Below are 18,883 nucleotides of genomic sequence, written 5' to 3' on the forward strand. Positions count from 1 at the left end.
ACCTGTAGATAGGTTAACTTGACGAATAGTTTTTAATACTTTTTTTTTTAAGGAAAACAATTTACATTTTTTCTGACAGTTTGTTATTACGAGCAGGTTGTTGCCAATTATCGGAATAGCTATACGATCGAAGCGATTTAATATTTTTGTAAACCCATATATTTCAATAAAGAAAGTAAAGCAATGAAGCGGATTAAAACTCATAAACAAAACTTACCTGATTTGGAGATGATAACGGCGAGAAAAAGAAGAACTTCTGCACAAAATATCATTGTCATTCTATCATCGTATATTGCCAATCAAAGAAATACTATTTCACAACTATTTCCAGTAATGTACCATACGATTATGAAAGCAACGGGATGGGAGAGACTACCTGGTGAAAATAAGCGAAAATTTGAAGGGAGCTACACGATGTTTTTGAAGAGATTTATCATATATTCGAGGATTCGTTGATGATATGCTGCTCTTGCGTTGAAAGTGAAACAAATATTATGATGGATGCCAGCAATTTGTGTATGTCCTATAACACCAGTATAGTTTCACAAACTTCACCAAACCATTAATTTGAAATGACAATAAAATTGTAATAAATGTTTAGAACAAGAGGGACGCTGTTTTCTCTTTAGTGACTAAATTACTTCCAATTCGAAGGTATAAAAACAATATTCACTGTAAAAGCTTTCCATATGCTTTCGATGGTAATGGAGAAATTAATAATAAGCGCGTATGATATAAAAGCTGTCATTTAATTCATAACTCATAACGAAAACAATTATGTCCTATCGATTCTAAACTAAAAAGAGTGACTACACTAACAACACAATGCAAAACGAAATAGGTGTGGTAGGAGTTGGGAAGAAAGCCTCGTTAATTTACTCAACACACATTTGGCATCAATTCATGTGCCATTCTCATTATGATTACAAGATATTTATAGAAATGTAAGATATTTTGTTTTTGTGATTTTACTTTGTAAACTCCAGCGATCTGGCTCTTAAGCTGCCATATGGATTTTGAGAAATAATTTCATTTCAACCAAACAAACATACAAAAACAAATTATATGTCTTGCAGTATCGAAAACTGATTTCTTGTTTAATGCCGATTGCAATATTCGGACCCCTCACACACACACACACACACACACACATACACCCACACACATAACGGGCGCGCTCACCCTGGCTTTCACTTAAACTGCAACACAGCCAAACAGTCAGTACTTCGTTTGCATACAAGGCATGATTTTATTATTCAAGAAATATAAGGAATATACGGATATATTATACATCGTTATTACATGCATTATACAAGAATTGTTAAAGCTTTGTATGAGCTGCGATACTTAGACTTTTTAGATTTTATGATTAATATTGTTCATTTCACTTAAACAGATTTGTTGTTGTTGTGATTACTGTACTAGTAATATATATTCTATTTACATCATCAAATCGTATGAGCATGAGACATCTATATAATAATACTCTAAGGCGTCGAGGGGGTATCTGGGGTCCATTTTACAGCGCCCAAATCTCCCCTCCCACCCGCCCCCTGGCGCCGCCGGGCGGTCGAGCGGACAGAGGGCATTTTAATCCAGCTGCTCGACCACGTCCCAGCGCGGTGCGACGTCCCGGTCGTCGTCGACGTCGTCGATGCGTCCGCACGTCCTACTTATCCGTCACGAACTTCATGCTTTAGCATGAAATAAAATTGGCCGAGCGGTCTGAGGTGCTGGTTGCGTTCGATTCACCGGCAGCTTTTGCTCTTTTTGCACGCACGGGTTCGATCCCGCCTCCGTCACAAGTTTTTTTTTCTTCCCTGTGTTTGTTTTATATATTTTAGATTTTGTAATCTTTACCATTTTTTTAATTTTAATTAAAATGTAGACCTAATATGGTTTGTGCATTCCTTCAATAAAAGAGGGTAGTTCTTGCATTGGAGCAGAAGCATACATTACTATTTTACTTATTGGCCTACATAACATGGACAAGGTACGGTACGAATAGTTTTATGGTTACGTTCCTTTATTAACACTAATGCGAGAACAAAAGTATAATCCTTAAATGTCTTTTTTTTTTTATTATTTACATATGTTACATTAAAGAGTATCAGGAAGAGAGAGAGGCGAGAAAAAATATTATACTTTATGCTTATTTTCACATGTTAAGTCAGATAACGTGTTAAAATCTAACAATAATACAAAAACGTGTGCAGGGCTCTTACATTACGATACTGTCGTATATCTTAACATTCAGTCCAATAGTTTGCATGATTATTTGTTATAAAATATTGATTCAATTCATCTATCATATACGTCATAATAATTAGTGAGCCATGTATTAACAAAACAACTTTGTAAAAATATACCTATTGATAACAAAGACTAAAGTATATAACAAACACTATGTACAGTACATTATTAGTTAAGTAAAGTCTGTTTGTCTAGTTATCTAAATATCACAAATTCAGATACGAATCATAATACCAAAAGGGTTAAATTAAATCCTTTACAAAATATGATATTAGTTATTGATCCATATTTCAAGTGTATGTTTTAAGATAATTACATATTAATTTCCGATACCAACAAGCAAATGTTTATTTGATTAGTATACAGACAGTTTCTTACATTGAAATACATATATAGATTCAATAAATTCGCGTAAAACTGTGACACAAAAGCAGAAGGACTAGGAATTGAAATGTACTTTCGCAGATGTTAAATTACTTATTTTCGATATGCTGTGCGTGGCCCATTGAGAGTGACATTATAATGCGATTAATAACACAAATAAAGAAATAGAAAGACAGATATATAAACAGTTCATTGAGTTTTATTTAATAAAAAACGTATTTTAGTGAGGCGGAATGTCGATGATTTTACACGAAAGGGTGCATACTAAAAGGTCATCAGCATTGACGATACAATAGCGTAACCCATGGTAAATCAACAAATAACATTTGTTTGTAAAATAATGTAACACATGATATGTATTATACATGGCAATGTTTAATACATAACTACAAACAAATACATGTATATACATCAAAGAGCATTTTCTAATACTAAGATCTCTTACAAGAGTTGGATATATGAATCATTCAAATTAGTCCTATTATACAAATATTGAAGATACTATGTAATCATTGTTAATGTATTATATTTGTTCGTTTCAAACATTAAGCCACTTATTAAGTGTCAAAGATGTATATTGATAAGATTCCTGGGCCACGTATGATTGAAACTGTTATTAATTTCGATTAGTCAGTTATTGTACGTAAATACATGTACAGAGATATAAACTAAGAGAGGAGACAATACACATCCTATGAACTGATCAGAATGGATAGTGTTGACATTGATTTCAATGATTACTCATTCAGTATATACATGTACAAAGCTTGAAACAAAAATATCATCAATTAATTCATGTCTTGAAGAAATAGAAATGCCATTGTCATTATTTTACATGATAGATTCGGTGTGATCGAATGCGATATAACGATAATCAGGCGTTAATGTATCTCGAAGAAATGGACTTGGTTAATATTTCACTTAAATGTGAGATTGTTCAGTCATTCGATATGCATATACATGTGTGGAGTTCCCGAAAAACGATTGAAATCATTGGTTATTAATATTTCGCCTGTACGAAAACGTTTATTGATTTACTGAGGATCATCAGGTTTATCCTGACATGTGTTCTCTGTGTTGACATTTACTCCTGCTGCCGTGTCCTCACGATCAGCATTCTTCATTTGCTCAAAGGGAGGACTTAAAGGCATTCCTTGCTGTCAAATTCAGATGGTTTAAAGTCATAGGAACAGAACTCGCTTGCCATTTCAGGATTTATCTCCATGTATGTGGTTGTCACATCACCACCTTTTGTTGTGATGGGCACAGTATAGATAAACTTAATGTCATGATTTTTTCTTCTGTGGTGCCTTGTCGTACTCTATGTTGGTATACACTGCTTCTGCCCTGTCTACGTTATCATTATTCTCCCTGGGCTTTGTGTTAGAACCGAAGTATCCTTTGTTTGGAGGTCCGGATGTTTTGGGGTCATGTGAACAGGAGCCCATTGGTACGTTGGAATTCATTTTCATGTACATGGTTGTCGTATCTTCCTCTTCAGCGTCATCATCACCATTCTCTTCATCTCCTGCCAGTCTTAACATAGCACTAGCATATTTCGGATCCTCTGCACTTTCATACACAGGTTCGTGCTCTGTCCTTGTAAAACTGGGAGTGACATAGTCATTAGTAGAACTGCTCGATGGCTTACAACCCCGGACTGCAGGCTGGGAAGATGGAATTGGTTTCATATCCATGTAGAATCCTTTAGTTGACTTCGGAGACTCGGACTTATGTTCCTCCGTCGATGAAATTTTAGCATAGATTTCTTGGGATACCTTTAATAATAATTATAATTCAAATCACACAATTACATAATTGCACTTATCATCGAGTGGCGATAATGCGAAGAGTAGTTTTAAACTGAATATGTGTGTCATCGCAATGTATTGAACACAAAAAAGTTTTACATGAAAGAAAATGTTATTTAATGTTTTGTATAAGAACACTGTACCATAGCTATGGTGTTTAAGCGATTGGAGCATTTTATCTCTGTAAATTGGTCAAAGTTAAAACCACACAAACGTCCGTACTAACCTGTTGGAGTCGCAATTTGGTCGTTGGCACTGGTGGCACGGTTGTGCTGGTACTTGACTCTTTCGCTCTTTGCGCTGAGGGCAGAAAAAATGAAATGACATGTAACAAGAAAGTTGAAGATTGAAGACTAGAGAAGATAAATAAAAAAGGAAATATATCCGATACGTTTATGTTTTGGATTGTTGGAGGTGAATGCATGGGAGCAGTGGCTTTTAATACGACATACCTTTTTTTCTTTTCATACAGCATAACACTCCATAGAAGTACATCAAACCGAGTGAAATTAGCAGGATGAAACCAGCAGAGGCAGTCACACAAAGTGCGATTGTTATGTAAGGTGTCTTTTCTCTTGGAAATGATGGTTCCTTGAGACCTGGAGAGGCTAAATAGAAAACAAATCACAGCGTATTTCTATTCTATCAGATTTTCAAAAAAATATTGTAGGCAATTTTATGTATGTCAATTATAAATTTTGTATTTATAGTTGGTTTACAGCCCTACAAATTTTGAGTTCAAAATACCATTTTACGAAGCAATATATCTTATTTTACTTTTGGCATAACGCAATTCACAATACTAAATACACCTGCGATTGCCATGTAAAAAGTCCGTCACTTCTCTGCAAGCTCAAAAGGTCATTTTCGCCAGAAAAACGGCCGGTGTCTGCTCGATCACTGCTCGATGACTGCGGACTCCGCCGTATTTTGGGGGTCGGCCGACGTTCGCAGGGCAGCGAAACCTGCTCCCAATTCAGCGATTTTCCAATGACAAATTTCGAGGACGCAAAACTCGTTATGCCTAGGTCACAAAGTCCGGGCCCCGTACGATTTCCTCTACCCTTCGATTTTACGTGGATTTTAGAGACCGTACGGGAACCTTCCAATTATCATTTCTACGTCATGTGTGGTCACATATTTGCGGCGCCCGGGAGGTGCCCGGTTAAAATTAGTCGAGTGAAAATGCAAGGTTGGGTGCCGGCCGATAAGCTTACGGGCTAAGTGAACAGGTGCCCCCCCCCCCCATGACTTCCGTGGACCAGTTGGGGTCATCAAGGCCGGACGCTGGGTGCCGTGCGGTACATTGAGATATGTGTCTTCTGAAATCTGCGCCTCCTGTATTTAAAGCTACGTTGTACATTGCAAATTGACATATACAATCGTAAGGGGCCATCCTCTGTAATTAAGTAACAACAGACATTTTCGAGCGCCGGGACATTTTTTAAGCCGTACGGGCGCCTTGGTATTGAGTTGGCTGCTCCCAATTCTCCCGGTGTTTTTTTTTCTGACCGTTAGGCCGTAGCAATCCCGTAAAGGTCCCGTAGGGTACCTTATGGCTCGCGCGCGGGCTCCGACAGTGCCCGGACGGCCCCTCACGATTATTGTTGTTCAATTTTCATGACAAAAATTACAGGCGCCTTGCGTTGCTAAAGGGTGCAATACGTGTACCCTACGGCTCCCAACGGTCCCATCAAGAGCCCCGGGTGATATGCACAACACCGGGCGTTTGTCGTCCGTGGGCCATTTAAAATGAATATTACCCGTGCGGTCCCCTCTCGGCTGCATCTAAAAATGTACAACGCAGCTTTAAATACAGGAGGTTCAGATGTCACATGACGCATAATTCAGTGCACCGCACGGCACCCGGCCGGGCGCCTTGAGGACAGCGGAAGGGCACCTTCCGGGAGACATGGCTGCACATGCTCATCAGACGGAGCCCTTGGCTTAATCAGTGTGTAACTTACATTGTTAGCTGGATTACAGGCGCACGCAACAACGCCCTGTTGTGCATTGTTATTCTTTTATTCTCAATAAAACCATCATCAATCAATTCAATCAAAATTAAAGATAGAAATGAGGAGCCTGTAGGATGCCAAAAGCATTTGTGTTAGTAATTGCCTATGCTCTTACGGTGACCATATGGTAGGAAAACTCCCCAGGGAGTGAAAATGGTGCATATTGTCCTTGAATGCATCCGATGAACAGGGTAATATTATATGTCAAAAGATGCTAAAAGATCGTGAATGGCGTGATGTGTCGTTTTGTCGTTTGTTGTGTTTGGGGTGCATTTGCGATGGCAGTTCAGATACCCTGCTACGCATAACAAATGACAAGGGTACGTGTCTGCAAACTTTCTTGTGTATACGTATGTTAAAGATGGCTAAGTGTAATGGATTTGAAGGCATGGCCGTTCCATTGGTTCATCCGTGTCGATAATTATGTTCAGTCAAAAGCAATCGTGCCGTAACCCCTTGCTGAATCCAGGTTACCAAGCAACGAAAATAGCTGAAGATTTCGTTTGGTTTTGGTCAATGAAGAACCGTGAAGGTGCATCTGGGAAAATCAGCATTTTAAGGTTAATCAGTGATAAAGTGTTAACGAAAACTTAAGCACCGTTCCTTGTAGTGGAAACAGAGAATCGAGCTTCATTACCTGCGGCATCTCCGTCTAAAGAAAGCACCAAGTCAGCCGGTAGAGCTAATACAGAATAACACAAAACTATTTCAGAAAAGACAGATAATAATTTAACAAAAGCTAAATCTCTTAAAGTACCAGTAGGGTTTAAAATAGGCCTTACCATTTATTTCATTAATCAACATAATATCTTTGAGTTCACAATTTTGAACAAAACTATTTGTATCTATTTTATTTTCTCAAATTATCTAACGGCATGCTACTAAATGGTAGAGACTAAAAATGATATTTGCCAAGCGAGATAGAAAATATGAATTTGGGCCAGTAGTATTCAGACTATAATTAGCACGTACCCTAATTTGAGCTTACAGTTGTAATCTCTAAACTGTAATCTCTAAGGAATATAATATTCGGTAGATGTTATCCAATTTGATATCATTTTGCTACCCAAACATTCCAAAAAAAATCCCGATAACTGCTTCATAATCGAATTCTGTACCCGAGAAATACGGTTCCATTATCCCTTTTCCATTTGCCATAATTTGGCTGCGGCAACAATTGAAAACCGTAAGAAATGAACTGACATCGGCAACATATGAATTCAAAGCTTATATAGTTAGTCTGTGAAAAGCACGGGCATGAATTAAACTAATCATGACTACCTTGAGCATTTAAGTAAATTGATATTTGAAGATGATGTTGTAGTTCAGGATGTGATGCCACACAGCGAAGATTCTTTCCTTGATCAGTCTTAGAGGGCGTGATTGTAACAGCCTTCCGGGATACATAACTGTTGCCTCGTACGACATCAAACTGATCTTGAAGAACAAACACTACATCGTCTGGTATACGCCATCCCAGTACTGCAGGAGGTCTTGCACCGTGTGCCACACATGTTATATTGTGTAACAACCCATCTGTCAAATTGGCCCATGTATCGTTGAGGTATCGATCTTGAAAATTGTCATCACTGATGGAAAGACGATTTGGCGGAGCTGGTGAAGAGCGAATATTTATAACAATAAAAATCACACCTAAGCATTTTGTCCACAATTTTATTGACAAGTTTAACTTTGATTACTAGCTTTTAACGTTTTTTTTTTGTTTGTTTACTGAATTCGCATGAATAATGCATTTATTATTGTTTATCCCTATCGATAACAAGAAAATGATAAGAACATTTGTATTAATTTAATCAATTACGGGGTGTTATAATCAATTGGTTCAGTTTGTTCCCGATTATTGTAGACAAGGTTAGTTGTACATAATCATGACCCACCTTTTAAATAGAAAACGAATCACCAGACAGCAGCCGCATGATTTATTATGTAAGATTTCGTTGATCATTGAAGGTATTGAAAAGAGAGCTTACATGTATGCCATGTTCTTTTAATTATATTTAAGGATTGTGTTTGCCCTCAATTACTCATAATTATTGACATGTAAATGATATTTTGATAAACAGAAATACCTGGTAGCAATGTTGTCACTTGCGTATTGCTTGATCCTGAGGTCTCTAGATCTGCTGCAAACTCGCTGCTCACTGTGCATTGGTAATTGTTGCTATCATCTTTGGTCAGATTTTTCATTGTGAGATTTCCACTGGAAAGGTCTGCCAACAAACTGAACTTTGAAGGGTAGGGAACTGTATCCACGCATTCAGGATAAAACCAACAAGCTTGACTGAATAATATGATTCGATCGCCATTTTCCCAAGTTACCCGCCGACTATTAGTTTGCGGTGTGAAGGTACAGTCCAGTGTGAAATCCTCGCCAATGACTGGAAGAGAGTTGTATGTCTGAATAGATACGTTAAATGCATGGTTTCCTGTAGGGATGAAATAAAACAAGTTCAAATTTCAGGATATAGAGGACATTGCTAATAACATGCATCATATACAATGACGTATAGAGTCCACTCATCGAGAGTACAATGGCACGATCGGTGGCACCGATTTGTTGATGAAATGAAAAGTTACAGAGTAACTGATTGGGGGAGGTTGCGGGATGTGGACCGGGCCTCTTCTATAATTGTCCTTTCCCCTTTTCCTCTTCTCTCACATTTGATTTACTTATTTTTTTTAATTTTTACCATTTGATGGGACGTGCCTATAGCTAAGCAACTATTCAAATACATAGTCTGCTAACACACGATAAGTGACAATGACCACAGTTTACCAATATAACATTTAACCTAACCAAATAGTTTTCAATATGTCTTTGACAAGGAAAGCGATGCCTGAGTATTAATGATATTTCTGAAATATATTTGAGTTGGTACAATTCTTCTTATAGTTTAGTTTTACAAACATGTATGTTACAAATGATTGGAACTGCTATACAATGGTAGCGATTCAATACATTTCTTATTTGTGTACTTCTATCAAAAAACCAAGAGAGTAAAGACATATTAGCGGATAACAAGACAGACCATATTTGATATACGCGATTCTAACGAAGATAGAAATTCATGAAAAGAAACCTGAAATAAAACTTACGATATCTAGAGATGAGGATGGCGAGAAAAAGAAGAACTTCGGCACAAATCATCACCATTTAGTCATTGAATCTCGCAAGTTTTACAATTCTATCTAGTGATGCAGCTTATGATTATGAAAGCAGGGAGATGGGAGAGAATCCCTTGTGGAAGAAGTCAAACAGTTTGAAGGGAGCTTCACGGTATTTTTGGAGAGATTTACCATACATTGGATGATTCGTCGGTGATAGGCTGCTTGAAAGTGAAACAAACATCATGATTGATGCTAGTTTTCCTGTAATGTCCTTCTGACACGGGTTCAGTTTCGCAAAAATTACCAAACCATGAATTTCAAATGACAGTATAAGTGTTATAAATGTTTAGACATAGTGACAAAATTATATCCAATATGAAGGTATAAATCAATATTCATTGTTAACCAAAATCGTATGGTGTTGATGTCAATGAAGCAATTAATATTAATAATAGCCCATATGATACCAAAAGTCATTGTGGTTTTCAGACTTCATATGATAAAAAGCAAACACATGGAGCAACCCATTTTCCCCACTATTTCTAGACTAGAAGATTAAAGATAAAGGTAAGTTCTGGTAAAACGAAGAGAAAATAAATTCTCACAGAATCAAACGAATATTACACTGAATGTTCAAGATTACAAATAAATGTCATTTGCCAAACAAAATATGTGGTATAAAATGTATAATGGCTGAGTAAGGAGCATAGAAAGATTAGGAAATCAAGGTTAGTAGGCCCGACACCATTTGTGTAGTCCTATATACATATTTTTGTGTACAGTGCTTGTTACTTTACCAACACTGGGCCAAATTTACTATGATTTTGATTACTCCAAAACTTTGCAGTACACGCAATCGCATGACCAGAATTCAACTTTATCTTTAAATACACTAACAAAAATTAGGTGGGGTAGTAATGGGGAAAATCTGGTTACTTTACTGAAAAAAAAATATTGGCATTAACTAATATGCTCATCATGACTATGTTATATAAGAGATATGTAATATTTTGGTGTTCGGATTTTACTTTGTAAACTCTGCACAATTTAGCCTCAGAGCTGGCATGTTGATTTAAAAAATCATTTTGGAAACGGTCCTGCGCTGGATATGTAGCTTTATATCAGATAGCGAGCAGTATGTTATGTATACGCTTAGTCTGATTTGACAAAAGTTACGGCAGGGGCTCCACAAGGGACCCACCTCGTCCCATTCATTGTTGTTATCTATGATTAAGACAGCGAACATCCCTGCCAGAAGAACGTAGGCGACATATGGGGTGCAGGGAAGTAAACGAGCATTGAACCATATAAAATAATGTATTTGTTTATATTTTGGGGGGAAATGGTTCTAGAAATATAGTATTGGTTCAAAATGTTATGAAGTGGGCAAGTCATGTGAATGAAAATGTCAAGCAATCACAAGACGGTAAATGCTAAGAATTTTGAACGGACTCAAATGTTCAGATCTATTTAATGCGTCTACTGTTCTTATACGGCCCTTGGTATGTTAATGTACCCCTGTTTGGGACAATTGGCTGAAGATTGACAGAATTCAAAAGCAAGCGTGCCACATTATATTCGGAACACCTTGCTGTACAGTATTTTACCAACGTACGTTCTAAGAATTGGGACTGCCCACGTTACTTGAAAGACGAGGGAAACTGGCATTGAGTTAAGACAAATAATTGACCAGACCATCCTCATACCAGGGACATGTCACTGCTCATACCTTCATCACTGGCTTCCCCCTTTGCGATCAATACATTTATTATTTATTTAACATATATGAGGTTCGGAAACTTATGAACAATTTAAAAGAGAGGGTTACTGGATAAAGATTTGCCGAAGAGTTATGTTGATACTATTGTCACATTAGGTGAGGATAAACAAGGTGAGAGAAAAATAGAGATAAAGACAGAGCTGATAGAACGAGAGAGAGATAGAGAGAGAGAGAGAGAGAGAGGATAGAGAGAGGAAGAGAGGAAGAGAGAGAGAGAGAGATACGGGAAAGAGAGGCGGAAAGGGGAGAGGGATAGGATAGAGAGAGAGAGAGAGAAAGAGGTTCTTAATATGTGTACGTACACATTTCCTGTTTTCCAATTTGTTGAATCTGTTGATGGATGGGCGTGTGCGTTTGATATGTGTGTGTGGAGGGGGAGGAGAAGGATGTAACTCTATATCTGGTCAGTCGATACTTCAGTAGAACGGATAGTGAAAGTGATGTGTCATACATAGTCAGTATTAGAGAATATTAGAAAGAAACTCGTCTTTCCAGGGAGGAAAACATATATCCAAACTCATCAAAACAAAGAGGGAGCACTTCCTACAACCGAGGCAGAGACATCAATATAGTTCTCAAAGGAAAACAAAATATCCGGGCTATAATTTGACGATTCTTCATCACCTAAGGTATCGTACAAAATACTTAAGCCTACTGTATTATAGAGGTTTCTTATGTTGAATTAACCAAATATATATATGTTGAAACAAGAACAAATGATATTGTATCTTCAATAAGCCTTCGCCTAAATTCAGATAAGCTTATGGCTTGAATTATTCTTGTTATGTCACGATATCACAATTATTCTTTATTATATTTGACCTTTGACCTGAAATTCCGTAAATGCGATTACATGTCTCGTTATAGTGATGAATCCTAGTTACAAAGTTCAGGTTCACTGCTTAAAGTAGCTTAAAATGATGTCATAAGCCGATGTTAAGTCTGAAGTTAATTGATACATTTTTTTTTTTTTTTTTTTTTTTTTTTGGGGGGGGGGGGGGACATTTCCATGACAGGACCAAAACCCCTAAAATGTATGGACATTTACCTGTATGACCTGTCACCTTTCACATATCTACCCCAGATTATCTTTAAAAGGTGTTACTCGCCCCAGGTTTCCATGTGTATTACTATAGTGGTTATTGAGATATCGCATTACACCTGCGATTTCAGAAATTGACATTTAAGGCATTAAAGCTTCAACCTACTTACCCCAAAATCTAATCACATCGTCTTATGGCGATAAACGTTATCATCACGTTTAAATATCCTACCTTAATCAGCTCTCGTGAGCTAACAATAAAAACAAATCGGGATTGAAGGTAGTCCAGAATCTGGCCTATTCAATTTTGATTACCAAGGTCACCACACCAACGCTACCACCCCGCGTTACTTGCTACCAGCCGAAGATGGCGTGATCATCAAACTAGGACGCCCACCTCAGGCCAGGCTGGTGAGCATAATTATTATTTCGCTGATAACGCCATCTTCGACGGCTTGAATCAAGTGTGTAGAGAATAGAAAGAACTGGCCAGATTCTGTACTAGATAGACGGACGTACAACCCGAAAGAACATATTACCTCCAGCTTCACATTCGGCGGCTGGAGACATAAAACATGAACCCCGTTTGTTGAATCTGGACTTTGCAATAATTCTCGTTCAAGTCACCCTTTATTGTTGAAGCTGAAACTTTAAAACGAGTTCTTTGTTCACAATCATTACAGCCCCTACCCCATTTTTGCTGATAGTGAAGTAAGGCCGAGTTTTCACATTGCATCACCTAACTGATGAACTTCTTCAATGATTTAATCGTTCAGGGTAAAACAAAAATAAAGAATAAATAAATAAATAAAGGAAATAACCTGTAAAGTAGTCATAAAATAATGTTCAAACAACAACAATATAAGTTAAATGCATAACTAGTTATATTTAAATACTGAATAAAATACATGTACAGCACGATGTGGTATATCATATCACAGTGTACAGAGTGGACAAAATGCAGTAATGATATGAGTTTTGTTACCATCTTGACACGCATTAGCTCAAGTATAATCCGCACTTATTCACATCACCTCTCTCTATGGGCACCTAAACAATGTCATATCATATCAAATACCCATGACAACTCATCACAATCCAGAAAATTTTGAGTAAACCTACCGCTCTAACATTATTTTTTAACAAAAAACTTGTTTGTAATCCTTAAAAAGATTTGTTACTGATGCCTTTTCGGTGAAAAGAAGGCTGATCTAGCATTAAAATGTCTTTAAAAAGGCAAACGGTGATATCAATTTAAACAATTAAAAAAAATCATCCGAAAAATTAAACGCACTTGATAGTCCCGTACGTTTTTGGCAATTTCGTCATTCCTAATCATCAAATTATCAAATTATCAATTCGAAAATGCCCGCAATGACGTCAAATACGTCATCAAGCCACGTGACCGTATTACCTTTTTCCGAGGGGCGTAGCCCAGCGAGCGTGAGATCTATTCAAATTGGATGGATATTATCATTTGTTGGTCAATTTAGAGATTTTTTGAAAAATGAGATGCTGGAATATTAATAAGTAGAGGTGTATTCATGTTTTAAAAGGCTATGGTAGTTGGGTTTGAGTGGCCCTTTAATTAATTATTTATATCGTAGATGTTACTTTATATCTATATCTTGCATTATATCCTGCATCAAAAAATTGTTGGCTTTTGATTGGTTGAGAGCTCGTCACATGACCAGAAATATTTGACCTATTTTTAGAAAGTACTATATGAGAGTACTATTTTTGTTTACTATTTGGGAGTTGAAAAAAATATGAGACTTTTTTTTTTTAATTGAATCAATATTTTGTTTCAAATCTTGATTTAATGAAAACAAAATATTTAAATATTTTTAGATAAAATTGACATTTTTGTTGTTCTAAATTGTTTTCTTCCCAATTTTTTATTTTTTATTTTTTTTAAAATCATTTTTTGATGCAGGATATAAAACAAATCGTCCCTGTTTTCACGAAGTGACGGTAGTGAGGAAAATCGCATACATTTTCACTTTTGATTTTTTTGCATTTTTGGACATCATTCACTAACATCTTGAACCTCACAAAATTTCAGATCATAATAATGTCTAATTATGTCACTATGGCGATGACGTAAACAAGAAAATGCATAGCAAAAGGATTTACTGTTTTCACGAAGTGACGGCCAAGTACGCGCTTAACAGCTGTCAATTCGTGAAAACATCGTTTGCTCTTTTCTTGCTTTTAATATTTTCACGAAGTGACGGTAGTGAAAATTTCGCAGTTTGGCACAGTCACAGACCATGAAAAGGTGAGTTTTTAAACATTTTTTTAGGGTAAATTAATGTGGTACGCTCTTTTGATTCATTCTGATTCTTTGTAAGCCATAAATATGTCCATGAGCACAGAAATGTGTGAAAAATACACCGCCGTTCCACATTTCGCCCCATATACTTATTTTCATGTAAGTGAATAAAGGAGTGAAGTATCATGTGATCCAAAACTAAAAAGATCAACTTAGACTTAACAAATATGCATCTAGACTAAATAACTTAAGTGGAGAGTCTTTCTTATTTTGCTCCACACCAAATATTAATGCTATAAGGTTCTTTTTATATCTGCTTAAGTTATAAATTTGAACAAAGTTTTACAGAAAGTTAGAGTCTGAGAAGTGAGAGTAGATCTAACTTAGACTCTAAAAGTTAGAGACTAGAGTTTTACTTTTATTTTTTCAGTAATTTACTATTTAGCTAATCATAAATTTGATTTAGAGTCTAGAACTCTAGTTACTCTAGATCATCATTTTATAATTATCAGTTTATGTCAGCCACTACTCATCAATCTAGACTCTAGAGGTGAGTAGATCAGGATCTCGACAAGACTGAGACCTTTCTTGTAAGGCGCGCGTGCCTGGGGTTTAAGAAATTTCAGGGCTCCAAGCCCAAGGCCAACATCAACATGGCCAAGGGCAAAGGGAGTTATGAAAATTATCATCATGCTGAGCTGAGATGACCTGGGATGTAGCCCCTCCTGGTTAACTGTTAGTGTTAGGGAATTCAATGATTTGCCTTTCAAGCAAAGAAGGACATGGATGAACATTTAATTAAAAATTGAAAATTAGATACGGTCCTGCCCTGAAAATGAATAAATGGCATCATACGAAAAAGGAATACTTTTTTTTTGAGACTGAAGTAATCATGAGTAGTCTACCTTTTGGGGAACAATGTCCACATGTTTAGCTTAGTTTCTCTCGTTATCTGTACTCTGTGTCTGTTATATTCAAAGGCAGCACTTTACTTTAGTACCCTTGGTCCCTCACTTTATACAAAAATTATTTTAAACAATTGTTCTTGATACCAGCAAATGTTGCCCAACTCCACTTCGTGTTTTAAAGAATTTTCCAAGCAAGCACCATACCAGATGATGTACATGTCTCACTACCTACACTTCAGTGGTAATGAAATTATGATGATGTTTTTGCTTTCACTTAGTTTCAGATGCAGTAGATACAATTTGCACTTATATGAAGGAAGCACTGGGAAAGTACATCTACTTTTCAAGAATGCCACAGGCCAGACACAAATCCAGGTGAGAATAGTTTCATGATCTGTTCAAGAAAATCACACTTTAGCAGCAAAGTACTAAAGCACACTCACTGCTTATGTGCATAGGGGTAGTTGTTGTTTGGTAGGGGCAATTGGAAAATTCTATTTTGGGGTAATAGGGGCAATTGAAAACTTCTGTTTGGGGTCAGTTATGCCTATTATTTAATTTGATGTACAAAAGATAATATTGGATTCATTTCCTTACCTCTGCTTGCAAAAAAATGAAAGAAAATAACTTGTAATTATTTCTTTCATTCTACAAAATTAGATTGGATACAGGGACAGACATGCTGGTAAGATGGGTCCTTGATAATTCACTGAACACAGAGCTGCAGATGTGACTCGGCATAGTGACCTAAGAGTGGGAGCGGTATGGAACCGTTGAAGCAATTCACCTAACACTGTTGAAGCAATTCACCGAACACAGTCAGAGCTGCATGTGTGACTTGGCATGGTGACCCTTAAAGTCTCCTGACGGCTCCGATTGCGATTCTGATGATGACCCATTGTCTATGCTTGTGAGCGAGTCAAAAGGTATCTTTTTTCCTTCTTGATTGTTTCCCAATAGTTAAAATTTAAGATATTCTTAATTGTTTTTAATGCTTAGGTCTCTTAGTTGAGGGAATGAGTGGTCCTATCAAGGTCAGCATTAATTTTTTTGAAATCCTTATAAAAAAATTCCAATACTAAGGTGATACCACATAAAGTATTTAATTTATTAAGAGACTCTCTAAAATTGGGTACCAAAACTACACATAATAATTTTGCCCAATCATAATGCACTGTAAAGTTTCCCTTTCATAATTGAAATTCTGATAATGATTTTTTTTATTGATTTTGACTTGGACTTTTTTTATTATGATTTTTCTTTCTCTTATTTCCTTTTACTTTCAAGCAGTCTAGATCAAGGATCTTCTCTGCTTCAACCACTATCGCTTGGATGACATTATGTGTGAAGAAACTTGAAGGACTTGTGTTGAAGGGCATGCTTGAGAAACTAAAATCAATTACATTGATCGTTTTGGCAATGCTTCAATGTTTCAATACCTCAATCTCTCTTTTATACTGTTTGATTTTAAACATTTTGAATATCATAAATAAAGCAAACTCCACTCATAATTGTAATTGTGTGTACTAGTAATTACAATGAAATGGATTGATTATAAAATCAATGAATTGATTTAAAGCAAACTGATAACATTTTCCATGAGTTCTGAAACAATAACTGAATGGTCGTACAGGTGTCAGTTTTCTGTTACAGTATTGTAATGAACTCCTGCAAACATAAATCTTTAATATTCAAATGTATAGCTCAGAACTGCTATTTATCAGGTTTACCTACCTCGATCAGTAATGCATATTAGAGTTTTCGATTCCAGTTCAATGAATCCTCATATTGTATCTTTGTATTTGAATAGTTGAGGAAAGGGAAAAATGAAGTTTGGGAGTCCAGCCGTAAATGGAGATATTAAGCTGTGAAGCTTATTTATTCGATCTGTAAAAAACAGATAAAATAACAGTGACAGATTTAGCATATCATTCTTGACATGAGATACAATACAAAACATCTGAATAAACCAAGTAATCTATAAAGATTCATTTAAACACATTTTGCTTTTGTTCTATAAACTGTCAATCTTGACCTCGTCCTTTAACTATCAAAAACTCAGAGTAACCAATGGTTACAAAACCTTATGCATTTTCTAATATGCATTACTTTCAAATACTCATACTTTCAGAGTTTCTAAAACTGACCAGACTTCCCTTTAAACAGATCACTGCCATTTGCATGAACCAAAATAACTGTAAACATCTTTATCTTGCATCCATACACAAGCTTGATAATTCTCATCTATCTTCATAGCATAAATAATTCCTTCTAAAAACCTCAACAATGGATTGTCACTTTAAATGTATCGAATGACCTTCACTGACTTTGACAGGCACCTAATTTGCATATTTCTGCTCGCCTAAGAAAAACTGTCTCATAAAATGTCTTCATACAATTCAACCCTGTTTGATGAATTAAACTGAAATACCTGACTTGCTCTAAAACTTCCCAGTAATAATCTAGAGATTTACACTTCAATACAAAATAAACTATCTGGCATAACTTGTAATTTACACCTGTAATTTACATCTGTAATCCACACATGCAGTACATTACAGCAATCCTTTCGAGTTTCGTTATTAACTCTTAAAATGAATAAACAGTTTCTTTCAATTCTGACTCTAAATACCATGTCAGAGGTGCAAATGTTAACCTTTTACCAAGTCAATAAATAGTGTCTTGCAACTTTTATGCAAGCTAAATCAAATTCCACAGACCAACTTTTGTGACCCAAACAAACTGCATAAAATCCAAGATTCTAGCATGCACAAATATAAACATCCTTTATCTTTAGGACTTCTACATATATACACTGTTTACTCTATAAATGACATAAAACGATATTTGCCTATTACTGTAATTCTGTTTTGACAATTATTATTGAACTGGAAAAAACACATGAATAAAAGTACGTCTTATGGGCGCGGCCATTTTAGGCGCAGCCATCTTGGAATTAATGCCACACGTGCATTATGCTAATGAGTTAAATACAGTTCTTTAGAATCCATTTTACAGTACAACTTGAATCTATCTTATTTTCTGTTTTATGAGTTCACATTCCAGTTTATATTAATCTAAACACTCACTTCTGTGGCGGGACAAAACTTCTTCGGAAATACTTGAATGGCAACTGACGGGTTAACTGGTAAATGAGTCAAACTTGACTACATTTCGGACTGCTTGCTGCTTTGACTGAAGAATATGGCGACAGTGCCGAACTTAACCTACGGTAGCTTTTAAGAGCAAAACAGAGAAAAATCTAAACCAAGCAAAAATCATC

General features: G+C 36.2%; 1 long non-coding RNA gene across 1 annotated transcript; it reads left to right on the forward strand.

Annotated features, from left to right (window-relative positions):
* The first annotated feature begins 14,597 nt into the window (after positions 1-14,597).
* Positions 14,598-17,392, forward strand: LOC115920929. Its single transcript, XR_004062616.1, has 4 exons — positions 14,598-14,698; positions 15,879-15,975; positions 16,261-16,526; positions 16,891-17,392. It is a non-coding gene; the product is annotated as an uncharacterized LOC115920929 (long non-coding RNA).
* Positions 17,393-18,883: the final 1,491 nt, after the last annotated feature.

Source organism: Strongylocentrotus purpuratus, unplaced genomic scaffold, assembly GCF_000002235.5.
Source record: "Strongylocentrotus purpuratus isolate Spur 01 unplaced genomic scaffold, Spur_5.0 spur5_scaffold_1, whole genome shotgun sequence".
Classification (NCBI taxonomy): domain Eukaryota; kingdom Metazoa; phylum Echinodermata; class Echinoidea; order Camarodonta; family Strongylocentrotidae; genus Strongylocentrotus; species Strongylocentrotus purpuratus.